This window comes from Podarcis erhardii (assembly GCF_964252035.2).
Source record: "Podarcis erhardii genome assembly, chromosome: W".
Classification (NCBI taxonomy): Eukaryota; Metazoa; Chordata; class Lepidosauria; order Squamata; family Lacertidae; genus Podarcis; species Podarcis erhardii.
Window position 1 is genome coordinate 24,329,229 of NC_138506.1, and position 14,723 is coordinate 24,343,951.

Sequence of the window (14,723 nt, forward strand, 5' to 3'; positions counted from 1 at the left end):
TCTCCATGACGCTGGAAGGTTAATGGTTTCGTAAAACCATCAGCAAAGTTCTTGGCTGAGGGACAGTACTTCAGCACAACTAATCCCTCTCGAACGCTCTGACACACATTCTGAAAACGGATGTCTAGGTGTTTGGTCCTGGCCTTAAATTGCCCAGATTCTGCCAACTTCAGGCAGGGCTGATTGTCTTAAAAACCAATGACAGGCAAACAGCTCTCCTCACAGATCTCTTGAACCAAACACATGTAGAACTCCAACTCTCTGCAAACCTCAGAAAGCGCACTGAACTCAGCTTCAGTAGATGAGAGCGCTATGAGACTTTGCTTCCGAGACCTCCACCCAACCAAAGAGTACCCGAACTTCACCACTAGGCCGGACACAGACTTCCGATCTCCAAGAGAGGCCCAATCAGTGTCCACCCATGACGTCAACTTGATGTCACCCTTGGCTGACAGCTTAAGGCAGAAGTCCTTGGTATCTTGCAGGTAACGCAGCACCCGTCTGATACCATTCCAGGCTTGCACACTTGGACTTGAAGCCTCCTGGCTAAGCAGATTGATAGCAAACGCTATGTCAGGTCTGCTCCACTGGGACAGATACAACAGACTACCCAGAGCTGACTGAAAGAGCTCAGTATTTTCGAACACAGCACGTTCTACTTGCTGACTGTCTTTCACGTAGCTCGTCTCCATAGGTGTCCTAACACCTGCACACTCAGACATTCTGAACTTCTGAAGCAGTTGCTCAATCTTACCCTTCTGGCTCAGCAAAAAGCTTCCATCTTCAGTTCGAGCTACCTCTACGCCTAGGTAAGATTGAACAGCTCCCAGGTGTTTGAGCTTGAACCGTTTACCAAGCTCCTTGGCAAACTTCTCCACATGTTTACCTGCCTGGGCCATATAAAGAATATCGTCAACAAAGACCAGGATCACTTCCTGTTTCTCTCCTGACCCTTTAAAGTACAGACAGCTATCAGCAACACTTCTCCTGAAACCTAACTGCTCTAAGACTTCATTCAGACACATGTTCTGTGGAGTTTGGAACTGACAGGGTTAAAACTCCGTGGTGTCCTGTATCTGGGAGGAGCTTAACGCAGAGAAGTGCGTCACAGTCTGTGTCACTGTTCAGACTTGCTTTCGCTTCTGCCTGAGACGCAGCTCAGCTCGGAGGCTGCGTGTGTGCTTTTGGAGCACAGAGAATGTCAGAGGTTTCTGATGGATTTACTGCTTTGTAAATAAACGCTTCTAGAGATAAGAACCGAACTGTCTTTGGACTTGATTTATCCCTCATCTCACACGGACGCAGGACCGCTGCTACTCTGCTCTCCTGCCAGGTCAGCTCCCAAGCAGAGCCACGCAGGGAAGCCTGACTGGACGCAGGATTTATTTTCCCAAAGGTTATGGGAGTTACGCGTTTCCTGGCAAGTGTGAGAAGGGAGGAAGACTGCCAGCGTTGCGTTGCTGAGAGCTCCTGCCAGGAAGGGCAGTGGGGAATGCTGGAGAGCGGAGCCAAAGGCCAAGAAAGATGGCTGCTTCGGAGGTCCAGCTTGCTGGCAAACACGTGAGTACACTTAAAGCCCCGGTGGGTGGAATATGGCTGCTGCCCAGGCACAGCAGGGCCATGAGAGCTATAATATCCCCTTCGAAAGACTGAATGGGGCCAATTGGGAGGACTGGAATAAGCGCATGTATTATTGGCTGGAGGGAAAGCAGCTGTGGGAATGCACGCAGGCCGATCCAGTCCAGGCCCAGCCCAATGCAGCGCCTGTAGATGTGGAGAGGGCTACAGCGGCGGCAAAGAAAGACAAGAAGGCCATGTCCCATGTGGTGATGGCGATCGAAGCGTCGCAGCGCCCTCATATTGATGGCTTACGTACCTGTCATCAGATTTGGTCCACTCTGACTAGAGTACATCAGAGGACCACAGCTGGGGCTAAGATCCATGTCATACGTTCTATGTTTGAGAAGAGGCTGTCCCCAGGGGAACCGATAAGGGATCACATTGCTCAGATGCTGACTATCTTCAGTAAGTTGCGTCAGCTCAATGTGCCTTTCCCAGACGAACTTAAGGCTTATACGCTTTTAAGCTCTTTGGACAGGAGTTATGAGAACTTGGTTCTAACGATGGAAACGATGCCGCCGCAGGATCTTACGATCGAATATATTAGCGGACGCTTGATTGATGAGGAATCAAAGCAGCAGAGGGCTGTGAAAGAGGGCACAGGCTGCACCCCAAGAAGGAGTGGGGGGGCAGCAGCCAGGAGTGGCGAGGACTGTGTAAGAGCCTTTGTTTCCAAGAGATGCTATCGGTGTGGTAGCAACACACATCTGGTCCGCAATTGTCCGCTAGAGGCGCAGGACGGCGGCAAGGAGACCGGCCGGCGTGGAATGTCAACAAAGCAGGTTCCCAGGGCCGGTTCCCAGCAAAGACGTGGGAAAGCAGCAGGCCAGGAGAAAAACAAACACAAGGCGACTTATCACCTCACAGCTGCGTTGGTGTCTCTGAGAAAAGGCAAAAGCCTTAGTCGGGGGGAGGCTGTGGCCATGGCAACCGATGGGAGTGCGAGCAATGCCATGGCAACTTCGGAAAACAGCCAGAGAGACACTTTATCTCTTGTTATTGACTCGGGAGCGTCGCATTGCCTAGTGACATCTCGAGGGCTCCTGAGGAACTGCAAGACAGTTAAAACTGGACACTATGTCACATTAGCAGATGGGTCTCAGAGACCATTGACTGAAACTGGGTTTTTATATTGTTCTTTTATAGATCACGAGGTGCAAGCTTTTGTGGTTCCTGAGCTTGCACATTCTCTTTTAAGTGTGTCATCACTTACTGCTGATGGTTTTGATGTTCTGTTCTCTAACAATTTGTGTTCCTTGTACAGGAATGGGAAGAAGATCTACAGTGTTGAGAGAAAAGACAGGCTCTTTCTGGTGCAGATGCCTATTGAAAATGGAACTGGTGGGAAAATGGGACTGGTGGAAAATGGAGCTAGTGGAAAGTCCATCAAAGACGCCCAAGTGCAGTGTGCAAATGTCCCACCACACCATGATTGTATGCACTTGTGGCACAGGAGATTTGGGCACGTCGGGTGGTCATATGTGAGGAAAGCCACTGACAACACAATTGGGTGTAGGTTCAAGGCATGTAACAAATACCTAGATTGTCAAGCCTGTAAGCAACCGAAGGTCACAACATGCACGTACCCCAGGTCAGAAAGGAGAACCAGCAAACCCTTTGAACTTGTGCATGCAGATTTATCAGGGCCCATGCTGCGTCTAAATGGGTTCTGGTTCTGATTGACGATTTTTCAAGGCATTATTGGGTTTTCTCACTTAAACAGAAGTCAGAAGCAGCTGCACTGATCAGGGATTGGATCACAGCGGTAGAGCTACGGTTCTCTACCAGGGTGATTTCCTTTCAATCTGATCGCAGGGGGGAGTTCACAGGTTCTGCGCTGCAATCGTTTTTCAGGCAGAAGGGTATCAGTCATCGACTGACTGCCCCCTACAGTCCGCAGCAGAATGGGGTTGCAGAGAGAAAATTTTGCACGCTACAGGAAGCAGCGAACGCTATGTTGGCAGACTTGGGTCTGCCACAGCGCTTTTGGGCTGAAAGTTATAAGACAGCATGTTTCTTGCAGAACAGGGTGTACAATTCCAGTGTAGGCAACACACCATATTTCTTACTGCATCAGAAGAAACCGAAAGTGGACTTCCTGCGAGTGTTTGGCTGTGAGGCTTGGGTCCTCATTCCAAAGGCCATGCGCAGAAAGGGTGAGCCAAGATCTAGGAAGATGATCTTTGTAGGCTATGAGCCGAGTTCAAAGGCGTGGCATTTTGCATACCCTACTGGCAACCAGTCTAAGCTGATTATTAGCGGCAGTGCTGAGTTTTGCGAGCAGAGTGGGTGGAAACGTCTTCACAGGAACCCGGATGTTCTGTTAGACTCAGATGAGGAAGAGGAGGAGGACGAGGCTGAACCTGTTGCTGAGGTGCACAGTCCACAGCCACAGAGTCCAGAGCCGGGATCTCCAAGGGAGAGGCTCCGTATGTCTCCAAAGGGGAGTCCCAGGACCCCTCCACAGGTCTCTGTCAAGTCTGAGCTAAGGAGTGAACCATCCTCGCCAGCAGAACCAGCTGTACGCCCGAAACGGCGCAGCAGGTCAGAGGGGGATGTTTCTGACACAGGGGATAGTAGGGTTGATCCAGGTGAATCAGGCGCAGTTCCAGAATTCACGCTGAGGAGGTCAGCAAGATCAACCAAAGGGAAGCCACCTGAAACATATGAAGCCACAAGTGTCTGGGTTGGTGTGGCTAGATGTGAACCTGAGTCCTTTGAGGATGTTCAGAAGTTGCCTCAGGAAGAAGCCAGCAAATGGTGTGAGGTGATGCAGAAGGAAATGAACTCAATGGAGTCTCTTGGTGTGTTCTCACTCACTCAGCTGCCGGCTAACAAGCAAGCTGTGAGCTGCAGATGGGTTTACCGACTTAAACCCACAGAAGCGGGAGAACCACAGTATAAAGCGAGGTTAGTGGCCCAAGGATTCACACAGAGAAAGGGTGTCCACTTCACAGAGGTATATTCGCCGACCTCGAGCGGAGACTTTGAGAACGCTTTTGGCGATAGCAGCACAGAGAGGTTGGAAGGTGAACCATTTTGATGTAGATGTCGCCTACCTGAACTCAGATCTCCAGGAGGAGTTGTACATGCTTCCTCCTCCAGGGTTTGAAGTCAGTGAGCCAGGCGTCGTGTGGCGGTTGCACAAATCCATCTATGGATTACACCAATCTGCCAGAAATTGGAATATGTGCCTACATGAAGCCTTGGAAGAGCTAGGTTTTAAGAGATCTCTTGCAGACAGTTGTCTTTACATTAGAGATTCAGGCTTGAAACAGCAAGTGGTTCAGGTGTTCGTTGATGACATTTTGCTTATGGCACAGACAGGTAAACAGGTGGAGAAGTTTGCTAGGGAGCTTGGAAAGCGGTTCAAGCTAAAGCAGCTTGGAGATGTCAAGTCCTATCTAGGCGTAGAGATCACAAGAGCAAGTGATGGAAGCTTTTTGCTTCGCCAGAAAGGTAAGATTGAGCAGTTGCTTGAGAAGTTCAGGATGTCTGATTGTGCAGGTGCGAGATCACCCATGGAGGCTGGATACGTGAAGGAGTGTCAGCAAGTAGAACGTGTGGTGTTCGAAAATACTGAACTCTTTCAGTCAGCTCTGGGTAGTCTGTTGTATCTGTCACAGTGGAGCAGACCAGACATAGCGTTTGCTGTCAATCTGCTCAGTAGAGAGGCTTCAAGTCCTAGTGTGCAGGCCTGGAATGGTATAAAGCGGGTGCTACGTTACCTGCAAGATACCAAAGACTTTTGCCTCAAGATGTCAGCTGAGGGTGGTGTCAAGCTGACTGCATGGGTGGATTCGGATTGGGCTAACCTTGCAGACCGCAAGTCAGTGTCAGGCCTAGTAGTGAAGTTTGGGGACTCAGTAGTTGGGTGGAGGTCCCAGAAACAAAGTCTCATAGCGCTTTCTTCTATGGAAGCTGAGTTCAGTGCGCTATCTGAGGTTTGCAGAGAGCTGGAGTTCTATGTGTGTTTGGTCAAGGAAATCTGTGGAGAGAATTGTCTGCCCGTTGTGGTACATGAAGACAATCAACCATGCCTCAAACTGGCTGAGACGGGGTAATTCAAGGCGAGGACCAAACATTTGGACATACGTTTTCGGAATGTATGTCAGAGCGTTCATGAGGGGCTAGTTGCTCTGAAATACTGTCCCTCAACCAAGAACCTCGCTGATGGTTTCACAAAACCATTGACCTTCCAGAAGCACGAGGAGTTCTGTGAGGGTCTGTGTATGGGGAAATCATTGTTGGCTATTGTCCCCAGATGCAGGACAAGAGGGGGTGTGGAGTTTGGAACTGACAGTGTTAAAACTCCGTGGTGTCCTGTATCTGGGAGGAGCTTAACGCAGAGAAGTGCGTCACAGTCTGTGTCACTGTTCAGACTTGCTTTCGCTTCTGCCTGAGACGCAGCTCAGCTCTGAGGCTTTGTGTGTGCTTTTGGAGCACAGAGAATGTCAGAGGTTTCTGATGGATTTACTGCTTTGTAAATAAACGCTTCTAGAGATAAGAACCGAACTGTCTTTGGACTTGATTTATCCCTCATCTCACACGGATGCAGGACCGCTGCTACTCTGCTCTCCTGCCAGGTCAGCTCCCAAGCAGAGCCACGCAGGGAAGCCTGACTGGACGCAGGATTTATTTTCCCAAAGGTTATGGGAGTTACGCGTTTCCTGGCAAGTGTGAGAAGGGAGGAAGACTGCCAGCGTTGCGTTGCTGAGAGCTCCTGCCAGGAAGGGCAGTGGGGAATGCTGAGCGGGCAAAAATGAAGTTATAATACAGAAGGGGGAGGTGTGAGGAGGTCGGGGAAATAAGGTTCAAGAAAGAAAGGATTGGAATTATACTTGTTTGTTTGTTTGTGTATGTTTGTATGTTGGTTTCTGTTTATGTGTTTATAATTGGAAACCTCAATAAATATTATTTTTTTAAAAAACTTTTGTGTTTAAGTGTAAAAATCCAAGAGGTCTTCGAAAAATCATCCAAAAGCAACAAAATGTGTTTGGACCCGCCCAGTGATGCCACTGGCATGGGCCCACACAAATCTGCATGGACTAGCTCAAAAGGCCTGCTAGTCTTTCTGTCTGACCGGGGATATGAGCATGTGGTTACCTTGGATTGCTTACAGGCTCTGCAATCTAAGAACTTGTCACATCCCTTAAACTTGCACCCCTCTGTACACTCTGGGACCTTCTTGATATAGGACCAACCTGTGTGCACAAAGCTCCTGTGCCAGAGATGAAAACAATCATCATGCGGTGGCACGTTTGTGTCGGAAATCAAGCCCATATCAGGAGAAACTGGCAACACTCCCAGGCACCCGGCTTGATCTCCTGTTGACCTCCCTGGCTGCATTCCCCAGCAAGATCCAGGCTAGGTCGCAATAGGCGATCCTTCTCAGCGTGAGAAGAACACACCCCTCTTTCCTGCCCCCAGGCAGGGGAAAGAGATAGACAGAAACGTATTTACATGCCTTTATTTCTGTCTTTGCAGCATTACAAAAAACATGACTGCTCTCTTCAAGCTCCAGCAGTCTAGTAACGAACACTTCCTGCACTTCCCGGACAGGAATAAACGGAAGAGCTCATATTACACTCTGAGCTAATTCTGGTGCTTCGCACTGTGAATTGACTGTCCCTCTGTTTCTCACGGGCAGTCCCAACATTCCCATCATGTTTACTTTTCAAGCTAGCACTTTGCAGCTGCATTGTATCCATATCGTAACAGTTTGCGCATTGCACCTGTGTTACCTCAGGGGGGTCATCACCAGCAATAGGCATCTCAACCACGAACATCCTATTCTTGCACTCAACACTGAACAGCTGCTTACCATCCCTGGAAAAAGAACACATGTTATTTGCAAACTTTACACAGAAATCATCAGCGACACTAGCAGACACGCTTAAAAGACAGTTGGCAATTTCTGGAACCACAAAAGCCTGGACCTCATGATCTAGGAAAGAACAATATAAAGAGCCAGACTCAGTCAAAGGTCTTTTGCTCCCATCTGCCAGCGACACAAATCTTCCACTTTTCACAGACTTGCAGTTCCGAAGAAGCCCACTCGATGGCACTAGAGTGTGCGTAGCTCCAGTATCGACGATAAAAGAGAGACTGGCTGGTTGTTTGGGTTCCAACGTTGCCATGGACGCAGCCAGGTGGAACAGAGATGTTTTCTCTTTGCTTTCACCACGGCCTTTGGCGGCTTTCCCACGCCTCTGCGCTTGAGAACCATCTCTAATCTGCTTTCCCTGCATTCCTTTCTGGCCGTCCTTGGGCTCCTGCGCCTCTAGAGGACAGTTTCTCACGAGGTGTGACGTCGACTCACAGCGAAAACAACTCTTGAAGACTTTGGCTTTTACAGAGCTCTCACAGCTGCTGCCTGCACCCCCACTCCTGGGTGCACAGCTTCCAGAGGAACAGCCTGTGACTGCTTTCCTCTCAGCTCTCTCCCTGTCCATCACACAGATGAGTTGAAGTGTAGAAACAGCTTCCAGGAACGTTATTTTCAGCCTCCACCAGGCTCTCGGCCCCCTCTCGGTCTTTGGCTCCCACTGTGGCTTCACACGCCCTCTGAGGTGCCTGCCAAGCAACCCGGGCCACCTTGATCCCCTCAAGGTTCGACAAAAGCCAAGCATCAATGCTTGCTCTCAGCATGCCCAGCACACTCTGATCCCTTTCCAGAGCTGCAGCCACGTCTGCCTCAGAAACTTTCTCACTAGCCTGAGGTGGTGGGGTTTGCATACAAAACCAGAGCTGTTCTCCCAACAGCCAGTACTTCATTCTGACGGACCACTCAGCCCAATTGGGGCCAGTTAGCTTCCCAAAGGGCACTTCGAAAGCCTCTTGAGCCTGCACCATCTTTTCCCGGGGCTATAAGCTTACTCACGCTTTCTGCCGGCCGGTACTCCAAAGATGCTTTCTGCAGCAAGCTCTGCTTTCACCAGCGAAATCACAACTGCCTCATTCTCAGGCAGGATTTCAGAGCTGGCCTGTTCCTTTTGTTTCCTTCTCACACCCGGCAAATAGACGTACTCGCCATAACCTGTGGAATTCCTGCCTGTCCAGTACGTTTCCTCTGCGCACAATCTTTGTGGAAAACGTCTTCAGGCAGATACAGAGCAGCAGCAGTGGTTGCCTCTGTGTGAGAAGAAGGAAAGGAAAGTCCACACACTGTTCTTCTCTCTTTAAAGTTTATTTACAAGCCAAACACAAGAAATCCATCCGAACTTGGACACATGCTGTGCCATGCACTAGCTCTCTCTCTCTCTCTCGCTCTCGGAGAAAAGTGAAACTAACTCCACACAGACAAAGAACTTGCAACTTCCGTTTGAAGCTCCTCCCCAGATACAGGACACTCAGAAGGTTAACCCTTAACCACCACACTCCACAAGGGCAGAATCAGCATGTTGACTACATTGTGAAATTATATTCTTGAATCCTGTATGGGAGCGAAATGTGAGCAGCATAGAAGGGCTCAATTCTATTTTTCAAGAGATTTTTCAGTGTTAAGAACAAAGAGTAGATTAAAATCTAGCATAGGAGAAAGATAGGAATTAGCCAAATGTGATAAAAAGATATCCCACTTCACACAAAAATCATAAAATGCAGTGGAAGTGTAGGCTGGTCTCTATCAGTTTCCTAATTAGCTGCAAAAAAATGCCAGTTATTTTCAGAATCCTTATACGTTAAAACACTCTAGAGGGAGCTCCATCCTTAAAAAGTGTAATAGCATGTTTTAAATAGGAACCTGTTGAATCAAAACCAGGTGTGAATTTTTAGGAGGGTTAAAATGAACTATCCCAAGATAATCAGTAAATGCAAACTGATAGGAAAGAGAAGAACTCATTAAGGACTTGGCGCCTGTGTTAGAAAAAAGCAAATAATTGCGGGCACACGTGCTAAACCCTGTCTGTGGTGCCTACCCCATTATCCCAAATGATGAGACAAGAGACCAGAGTATGGGTTCAAATTGGCCACAACTTTACTGAACTTCAGAAGTAGGAAACTTGGCGCAGGCCTTGGCAGGTCACCCACTCAGCCCGCCTGGCTATGGATATGCAGGCAGTTGAGGCCCAGTGAGAGGGGACTGCAAAGCGCAAACTTACACAGCATGCCCTTCCACCGACCTCGTCCCGGGAGTTTGACCTACATGCCGCCGCTCTAGGGCTCCCAGTTTTTTGCCCTTTAACAGGCCCTGCAAGCCCCGCCACATGGGGAGGGAGCATGAATGCATCCCCCCAACTTGATGTTAGACTAAAAGCTACCTTGCCAAGGCCTAAAAACTGCCACTCGAGGCCCTAAGGGGCCTCGCCGCCAAGTCCCACAACCAAGGACCAATCAAACCCTCCAATCTATCCAGTCCCCAAGGGCTCGTCGCAAGTCGTGGAGCCAGAAGTCATTACCCAGTGGGGTCAGGTGCACCCCACCCCCCGGAATAGGTCAACTCTATCTGCTGTGATGGTGGGATGTGGGATAGAGAACCCACCAATTTGCCGCATTGTGTTGAGCATGGCCCTGTTAATTTTACTCACCGCATAATTGAGGCGAGAGGGATTGGAAGCTCCCCTCCAGTGAAGACGGGGTAGGAGATTGGACCAGGCAATGGTCATTGACGGGTACAAGGCATGCAGGCTTTTAAAACCTGCCCTTGCAGCAAGGGCAAGGGCAATGCCTTTTTGTTCCACTAGATCGTTCTCCCCAGCATGTATAATTAAGACCCTTGGAGGGCCATGGGCTGCTGTGGCACTACACAGCATGGGCATCAAGCTCCGCCAACGCATGCCCTGCTGGGCCATCCAATAAATGCATACCTTGGGGTGGATGTTAAGGTTATGGCCACGATTTTGAGACTGTGCATAATCCGCTGCCCAATGGACAAAGCTGTGGCCTATAACCCAGATCTTCGTGGTGGGTGAACCTGTAAGACAATTAAATTGCAAGTGATAAGGAGGAGGAACCGGGACGAATGTAGCTTTTGTAGGCTGCCAAACGCCAGCGCCCCAGTGTCTTGATGTGTGCGGGGTCCCAACCCTGTACCGCTGCTGAAGTAGCAGCCCCGATATGGAAGGAGTGCCCGGAATATTCCTGGGGACTAACACCACAAGCCGATAAGGTTTTGCCTAAGACCGCTGTGAATTGTGATCGTGTCAACGGGCGCGTGTTTGAATGAATGAAGAAAGGGCCCTTGCACTGGGGCCAGATCCTGACGAAGCGGTGCATGTCATGATATGGGCAGGGGCCCACCTGTTCCGTTGGGGACAGTGCAAGCGTGACCCCTTTCCGCAATTGGTCAGTTTTTGAGGACCGAATCTTGACGTTCAACGTATGCCCAGAGAACTTGATGTCGGTGTCAGCCAACCCTGATTGCAGGAGCCCAGCCAAGCACTCCCCAATGCGCACGGCACCAAAAAAGGCTAGGGCGAATGCTGCCCGAAAGAGACGCGTTTCGAAATTTGACCAGCAGATCTTTGGTAGTTTTTTTCCAAATTAGATTAAGTATGTCTATGGTGATAGGCTTCCTGCCATCCTGACGTGGGGGAATGACTCGCCGCCACCCAGCCAGCAACTTCTTGACATGGAAGCTGTCACAGGGGTCTGGCCAATGATGGAATTTACAAAAGAAAGAAATAGCTGCCCTGTAAAGCATTAAAGTTTTGTGCACTCTAGCACAAACAGGCACAGGACCCTTATGACCCTCTGGGACTTTGCTGACTGCCAAGATATAACTCTTACCACCGCTTGATTGTCGGACCAGAAACAGACCCTGGAATTCGAGAAGAGGGTTCCCCAGATGCGAATGGCGACTAGAATAGGAAAGAACTCCAGAAAGGTTAAATCCCGAATAATGCCTGCTGCGTGCCAAGAAGATGGGCACGGCTGGGCACACCAATGTCCCCTGAAGAACACACCAAAGCCAAAGCGGCCAGAAGCATCAGAATGAACCTGGAACTCCACCACGGGGTTAAGGCGCTTCTGCCAAAATGAAACCCCATGATAATCCTGCAGGAATGCAAGCCAAACCCTCAGATCGTCCTTTATCTGCTTTGTCGCCATGATGTGATGTGGGGGGCTACCCCCCCTGGCCGTGAGCCGTGCCAGATGGGCACAAAAGGCCCGGCCCGGCGCCACTACTCTACATGCAAAATTAAGATGACCCAATAGGGATGGCACCTAGCGAAGGGTGGTCTTTTTAACCCCAAGCATTGCCTCCAGCAACACTTTCAAGGATTCCAGCTTGGTCTGCGGGAGGCGCGATAACTGCCGAATTGTGTCCAATTCAATACCCAAGGAGGAAAGGATAGTAGAAGGGCCCTCGCTCGTGTTGGCAGCCAGAGGTATGCCAAAGTCAGCTGCAAGGCGCATGAATGTAGCTAGGGATAGGGCGCAGTCAGGGGAGTCTGGGGCCGCCATAATAAGAAAGTCATCCAGGTAATGGGTCACAAAAGGGGAACCAGATGTGGTTTTGAAGGCCCATTCAATGAATGTACTGAAGGTTTCAAAGACCGCGCAGGCCACAGAGCAACCCATGGGCATAGCCTTGTCAAAATACCAGCTATCCCTGAATTTGAATCCTAGAAGCCAAAAATCTTCAGGATGAACTGGGAGCAGCCGAAAGGCTGACTCGATGTCGCATTTTGCCAATAAGGCCCCAGTGCCCAATTCTCTAATTATTTTGATGGCCACATCCAAGGACGCATGTTTAACTGAACAATGCTCCCGTGGTATGGCGTCATTTACAGACCCACCCCTAGGATAAGAAAGGTTGTTTATCATGTGGAACTCACCAGGAAGTTTTTTGGGCACTATGCCAAGAGGGGAAACTATAAACTTTTTGAAAGGGCCAGCCACCCTGCCTAAACGCCACTCTTTTTCAATTTTGTTAAATGCAACAAGGGGCATTTCCATTACCGACTTTTGATTGGGAGGGGTTTTGGAGTGTACTGGAGAAAGGGATGTGGAAGCCATAACGAAACCCTGCCTCCAAGTAGTTGGGAGCAGTCCTGTTAGGATAAGCCTGTAACAAAGGTAACATCACGGAGAGGCGGACAGGGGTTGGGGCTAGGGCGGAAAAAAACCCATTTTGGAGGGGCAGCCTTGGCTTGCTGGGCTCCAGAGGTAGAGGCTCCAGAGTCTCCCTTGGCGTCCTTGGCTCCACACCCTGATCCTGTTTTTCGAAAACTGCGGAAAGGGGGCTTAGCCCAAAAACACTTAGTCCGTGAGTGAGGACCGCCACAGCGCTCACAAGCATGGTCAAAGTGGCACCGGTCCCTGCTGCACAACCCATTATTAAACTCCCAACATGTTGATATAGCCACCCTTTAGACTTTGGAGGGGGGGTCACCTGACTTCTCCCCAAAAGCCCTTTTTTGGAAGTTTGGGGCCACTACTTCAGACCAAAGATCATTGTCCTTGATGTCCCAACACACCTTGGGTTCTTCAGCAGCCCTGTCACGGAACAGCTCAGCGTATGCCAAAGCTGCTGAGTCCCCTGCCATTTTCCTGGCTTTTAAGATGATGCCCAGATAGTTAGCCAAGTGCCACACCCTATCGGGGTAAGCAGCGGACACCAATCCCATATAAGAGGTGAAAGCAGTTAGCCAATTGTCGAAAGTTCTATCAATATCCACTGCCTTGTCCTTTGATTCAGGCTTAAACTTGGAACTACAAGAATAAACCAGGGAGAGTAGGGCAAACATCTCCAGAAATTCCCCATTTAGAATGTGATTGTGAATATTCTTTTTAAGCCAGATACCAGGAGGCTGATCCGTGGTCTTGAAATTTGACGCCTGCACCCTCCCTTTCTCATCAAGCCCATCCTCCCAGGGGCCTTTGCATTGTTCTTCCGACTCACCACAGGAGGAATCACACATACCTGAAAGACAAGGCCCTTTAAAAAAATTCTGCTGGCTGCCTTTACGGCATTGCTAGGGGTACCCACCTCTTGGGGTGCCCACCACTATGGCACCAAGTGAGTGTGAGGGGGAGCCTTACCTTTGATCAGCAGCCGCTGCTAGAGACATAATGCACCTTGAAGCAAGTCAACCACTACTAGGACCTACAAATACCTAAGTATGATGGCAGTTTATTGTATTTGTTTGTTTGTTTTTGTTTGTTTGTTTTTATTAATTATAAATATTATATTTTATATTTTATATATATTGTAATCGGAATGTTTCGGTGAAAGACAGAACCAGCCAACCTAACTGCGCACAGACGCTAAGACTGCAAAATATAGAAACAGTTAGCACACATCCTGGATACCAGCTTGGGAGGACAGTGGGGTGCGAGCATGACCGCCATGCGGCCTGACTTAGCCCCCCCCCCAAGGAAAAACTGAAGTGGGTTGCCCTGCAGTCCGGCGGGGCACCCCCTCCCCAGCGCTATTCAGTTCAAAAAGGTCGCCATGCGGCCCTCTGTGGATGGCAAAACAACCAGGTCGGCCTAGCGGCCTGGCTGAGGCCTGCGCCACCCATTTGGGCCAGCAAAACCAGTGGCTGGCAGCAATGCCACCCCCCTAGCTGCAAAAGCAAGCAGGCCGTGCCTGCTGCCTAGATGGGGCCTGTGCCGCCCGCTCGGGTCGGCAGCAGCAGCAGCCTTAACAAACCTCAGCTCTACAGGAGCGGCCGCCAAGACCATATAACACCGGTCTTGAAAGACCTACACTGGCTCCCAGTACATTTGCGTGGCGAGTTCCCGCCCCCCCCCCCCCGGAAATAAAGACACACAACACCAGATTTTAAGGTTAATGGGTCAAATTAGGCCACAACTTTATTGATTACAGGAATTGAGGGGTATTGGCTTAGGCATTGGTCCTATCAGCTAACCGGCTTCAGCCCGCTTGCAAGGGTTAACCACCAGTAGGGGGAGTCCTGCTGAGGCATGTCAACTAGGAGCTCCCCCTGGGGTCACAGCTCGGGGGTGTGCCGTTGGCTCGCACCTCCCTAGGCTTAGGACGAGGCCACGCCCCCCAGAATCCTTTACCAGACTACCCTTCGATTTGGAGGGAAGGTGATTGCGCTTCCTTCCCCCCTTTAGAATCTGCATAACAATACCCCTACCAATGCCTAACCGCCACTTGAGCTAAGCTCGCCGCCAATACCCTCACT

At 49.9% G+C, this 14,723-nt stretch overlaps 1 long non-coding RNA gene across 1 annotated transcript in view; it reads left to right on the forward strand.

The window, feature by feature from the left end:
- The first annotated feature begins 1,030 nt into the window (after positions 1 to 1,030).
- LOC309333284 overlaps positions 1,031 to 14,723 on the forward strand; it is a 150,118-nt gene continuing 136,425 nt past the window's right edge. Inside the window, exon 1 of the long non-coding RNA XR_014152447.1 lies at positions 1,031 to 1,200. This is a non-coding gene — a long non-coding RNA (uncharacterized lncRNA). The remainder of the gene's footprint in view (positions 1,201 to 14,723) is intronic.